This window comes from Nomascus leucogenys, chromosome 7b, assembly GCF_006542625.1.
Source record: "Nomascus leucogenys isolate Asia chromosome 7b, Asia_NLE_v1, whole genome shotgun sequence".
Lineage (NCBI taxonomy): Eukaryota > Metazoa > Chordata > Mammalia > Primates > Hylobatidae > Nomascus > Nomascus leucogenys.
Window position 1 is genome coordinate 104,074,079 of NC_044387.1, and position 5,533 is coordinate 104,079,611.

A 5,533-nucleotide genomic window follows, 5' to 3' on the forward strand; every position below is an offset into this window, starting at 1 on the left:
GGCTCAAGAGACACAAAAGGTTGAGTAGCTTCTCCTGAAAGGTACCTCACAGCCCCAAGGGGGAAGCAGACAGGGATGCAATTCACCACAAGTGCCAAGAGCTAGAATAGAGCACCCATATGGTTCAGGGGATGCAGAAGAAGGAAGAACTGATTGCTGGGGACAGTCAGAATTTTCCCTCTGCTTTTTTATTCCTGTAGTGTAAAATTTGCATAATAAAGAAGCAAATTAACATGTTGTGTCAACCTGTGCCTTTCAAACATTAGAGTGAGTTCTGGATCTGGGGTTTGGCCACTTGCTCAGCAAGTCTGTAATTGCCCCGAAAGCCTTTCTGAAGCCATGACTGAAGCCTCTCAGTGGCATCGGAGGAGAAGTGTTAGGAAAACATTTCGATGGCAGTTCAGTGGATCATAGAAACTATTTTGCTAATACAGTCCAGTGACATTTTTAGAAAGGAGGCCAGAATACCAGATAGCCATGGACAACCATTTCTTTACATTGTTTCCAGGGCCAGCACTGTGGCTTACACCTGTAACCGCAGCACTGTGGGAGGCCGAGGAGGGAGGGTTGCTTGAGCTCAGGAGGTTGAGCCTGCAGTGAGCTATGATTGTGCCATTGCACTTCAGCCTGGGCAACAGATGGAGACTCAGTTTCTTTAAAAAAGAAAAAAAAATTTGTTTCTCTGTGTATGAGTTGGATAATAGAAGTTACCTAGATCTTCCTCAGGTCATCTGGGCATGCTGGTGAGGTGGCAGAACCTACCCCAGAGACGAATGTCCCAACTTGAGTGAAGGTTGCTCAGGTGTACTTGAAAAGTCTGGGGAAACCAGGAATAGCTAATTAAGCCCGAGGAGGCATAATATAGCAGCACTGTGACCATGATGGCTGGAAAAATTTAGATGCTCAGTTTTTCTCCTGAGTGCAACAATGCTTATCTCTTACTCGAATTCAAGACTTCATGGAATGCAGCAAGCTGTGTATAGCTCCTCGTAGCAAAACCTCAAATGGGTGGAAATAAGATGTCTGGCTTAACTGAATTTTCTAGTTTATTAAAAGTAAACCCCTTTTGTTAAGAGTAAGCCTTTTTATTAAAAAAGAAAAAGGGTAAGTCCCTCCCCACTTTTCTTTTGATAAAAATATGTCTTTAATACAAAACAGTGAGTATATTCTTGAACCTTTTTGGTTTATTTGGTGTTTTGAGGATTTCCCCAGATTCTTTCGACTTTGATATTACTCCTCATGGTAAGACATGAGAATGAAGCTCTGGGAGATTCAGATTATTTTCTGAAACTTTAAATAATAAACACTGATTATGTATTTATTTGCTATGTGAAAGTTCCGGATAGTGAAATTAAAACTTCCCAGTATGGTATGATGTAGACTGTTTTTAGTATACATGACAAACAAACGAAAGCAAACCGTGCTATCTTTATAACACAATTTTCCACGACAAGGAAAGAAAATGGACAATAAAGACAATACAAACCACCACTTAATAAAGCTGTCAGAATTGTTCGATGGGCCTAGAAACTGACTGTCATTGAAAGCTGTTCAGAATCCATGTCCATGTCAGCGGCGCATATCAATTGATGGGTAGAAGCAGCTTTTTTAAAGCTCTTTTTTTTACTATAAGCATGGGAATCCTGTGAAAGGTTAAAAGCTATAAGGTATCACCTTTTCAACTTGCTAAGTCATATTTTTATTATCCGAGGTGATTTGTATTAATATATCTGTATAACACATGATTACACAGCCTTGAAAATAGAAAATGTTTTCATTCCTTAGATTAAATCAATAAAGGTGAAATTAGGCCCAACTCTCAGAATACTTAGAATAGTCATTTATCACACTATTAGCTTGGCATCTCAGAATTCACCTTTATTAATTTTGGCTTCACTAATTCTAAATTTTGTGATTATTTAGACAAAAGTTGGACTAGAATTACTTTTGTGAGATTCTATAACTGTGTAAGTAGAAACAATCAGTGACTATTTAAAGCTATTTACGAGACCATTCTTTGGAAGTTCCCATATACTTGGAAACATTGATAAGCTATTTAAAAACCATCCTTCCCAGTCATCAGTGGAATCCCAGAGATGGTTTGCTTTTTCTTGCTTCTTTTTTGTACTGTATTCTGGGCTTAATTATGGCAGGACCAAGGAACGGGGCGGGAGTAAGGAATGGGCGGGAGTAAGGAATGGGCAGGAGTAAGGAATGGGCGGGACTAAGGAATGGGCGGGACTAAGGAATGGGCTTCTGATTCACAAGCAGGCCGTAAAGCAGCCAAGGTATCTTTCCGAAAATTTGTTTATGGCCTGATTGATTTGGGATGTCTCAGAACTCATACTTCCGTGGGCAAAAAAATCGTTGTAAGTAGTAGTGAATACATTTCAGTACTTACGATGAAATGAAGCCCATTTTATTCCATATGCAGCTGTGATAGTCTCATACTAGTATCTCCAAACTGTAATGCTGTTATATACTCTACTAGTACTAAAATACCAGAGCCATAGTATGATTAAAATGGCTTTGGGAACTTGCGCGACATTTTTAACACTACATGTGATTGTGTTTTGTATAAGAGTGTTTGTGTTCTAAGAGTTCATTTGTGAGTAAATGACTGCTTGTAGTAACAAAAAGCATTGTTCAACCCTAAAACCATTTCTTTCTAGGTCTTCAAATACAGTTTAGATGACTAGGGTTTTTAGATATTTTAACGACCAGTAGTATATTAATAGCCTTGCACTTTTAGTCATTTCGCCTACATTAGAGATTATGTTGGTTTTTTTGTACACTGAGCTACACCATGTTACCCTTTATAATATTGTTTATTGGGACAATGCATTCTACAAATGATGGTGGTTTATAAATTTTAAGTCTAGGGCACCTGTGTGCTCTTTCACTTAAAATTTATAAAAATATTTATTATAAGAATGAGAGTACAATATATTTAGTAATAAAAATCTTCAAATTTAAAACATGTTCTTTGGATGATTTTCATAGCAGCTTTGTCTTTAAATGGTCTTTCAGAGACATAGTTATCAATTTCAGTTGTTGCACTCATGGGGGAGAAGAATTTCAGTAATTACTATATTGAACGTGGAAATGCTGTATAAGAACCCCATTTGTTGATAGAACTGTGTTCTTAAAAATATAAAAGTGTACTTTCTAAGAGGATTCCTTCTCTCTCAGATTAACAAGCCCACATTCATAGAGTCTACTGAATGTAAAAATGTTCTTGCTTGAAATCTTATATGATTCTATCCTGAAAGTTAAACTTAAGAAGCCTAGAAATCGTGAAGATACTGGTTATATGTGGCTTACTGGGTGGCTGCCTAAAATTATTTATGAACTTTTTATTCTTAGATGGCCTTATTTGCTTTAACTAATACGAGACTGCAGTGAGTGTTATTCTGGTGGGTGGGTGCCATTCCTGGCTGGATCTAACAGGGAGATACCATCCTTGCAGGGAGCACAGTCTTTATTCCTTGCAGTGAGACCTGCGTCTCCAGGTGTGCCCATGCCTTGTTAACTGTCTTTCTCTAACTGCTGTGGACTCTCTTCAGGGAATAAGAATTCTTTGTCCTCTCCTTGGCTGCCCTTCAGAAGCAAATGTCTTTCTTCTTTTAATGCCTTTGGTAGGCAGTTCCTGCTCTGTTTTCAAGTCTTGCTCAACTTGAAAAAGTTTTTGAACCTTGAAAAGCAGGTATCCTGATCTGCTTTCAGTACTAATGCCAGTGATAAAATTACACTAATTGCTTTTAATCTCCTAGTCACTTTAGTTTTGGTATGAGAACATTCTGGTATTTGTGAACAGGCTTTTGTGCCAGAAAAATAATATAAAACCATTGCTCAGAAAAATAGTGCCATTAGGAGCCCTCAGCAGCACGTAATAATGGCAATTAATGACAATCAGCGGCCAACTCACTGCTCACTGTATCTGATATTTTTTAAAGGAGCAAAACATATGAAGTTTATTTTATTATTTTTTTTTACTTTGTGTAAGTATTTTTACATCTGCTTGTGATTATTCTGCCTTGTAACTACCACCTCAGGCCCAGTTCTTTTTAGGGGAAAAAATGAATTCCTTATGTAATAAGTGATCGTTTGGAAAATTTCTCTGACAGACCGTGAGCTCTTCTTATGAAACAGTCAATACCAAAAAAAAAAAAAAAATGAAGCTATAATTCACTACAGAAGTATGGGTTTGTAATAGAGAAATAGAGGATCTTATGTATCCAACTTAGTTACTTTTGTAGGGATGAAAATTTGCGCCTCATATATTAATGTAATAACTTAATATGAAGTGCTACAGGTATAAAAAACCTTATCATCTGGATAAACTATAAGTTGTACCAAGACAGCATGGCATCAAGTGGAATCTTTTTTTTTTTTTTTTGAAATGGAGTCTCACTCTGTTGCCCAGGTTGGAGTGCAGTGGTGCAATCTCGGCTGACTGCAACCTTTGCCTCTGGGTTCAAGCAATTTTCCTACCTCAGCCTTCTGGGTAGCTGGGATTACAGGCGCCCACAACCATGCTCAGGTCATTTTTGTAGTTTTTAGTAGAGACGGGGTTTCACCATGTTGACCAGGCTGGTCTCGAACTTCTGACCTCAGGTGATCCTCCTGCCTCGGCCTCCCGAAGTGCTGGGATTACAGATGTGAGCCACTGTGCCCGGCCAGGTGGAACCATTGGACCTTGTTCAAGATGACTGCCTTATTCGAAACACCTTCAGTTTAGGATTATATTGCTGCATAGACTCTAAAGGAAGAATTATTGCCAGATTCCAGAATATGTACAGACTTTATATGTATTTTTTAAGAAAAATCACAAGTGTGTTTAAAAATGTACATAAAGGGAGAAATATCAAGGCTATGTGTCAGAGACTTGAAATAGCTTATTTAACATCGATCACAAAAGGGGCCTCTTGCAGATTGTGAAGTGGTGGTTTTTAAAATTAGAAGCTGGGTGTGTGGCAAGCTCAGAAGCATATGACATAGCTGTTGCTAGGGTAAGCGTGCTGCTTTGTGCCAATAGCTGAGTAAATAAACAAGATAAACCCACATAAATTGATGGCTCTGGTCCTCCTAACTCATTGGCCATCTGCTTATTATTATTTTTTTTAATCCTGGGTTTTCTCGCCCTAAAATGTCTGTGTATCTGACACTTTGGAATTTAGATCTGCTCTATGAGATTAGTCCGTCATCTTTGTGGTTCTGTTGTTTGCTTTTAGTGAAAGTTTGAAAAACCATGAAGGCCATGGAATCAATGATAAGACAGAACATTTCAGAAAGTCACATTCTGAAACTTTTCTATAAGCTGTGAATGTTACTTCTCAGATTTTTAAAGTGTTACTTACTCTTTGGAAGCTGGCTCTTTATTTTTAATACAAAGAGAGTGTAAGTCTTTTCCCTGCATTTTATGTCCTGTTGGTATGTTCAGATCTGTCTATAAGCATTTTTATGTTGGGCACATATAAAAATTGGGAGGATTGGGCCGGGCACAGTGGTTTACACCTGTAATCCCAGCGCT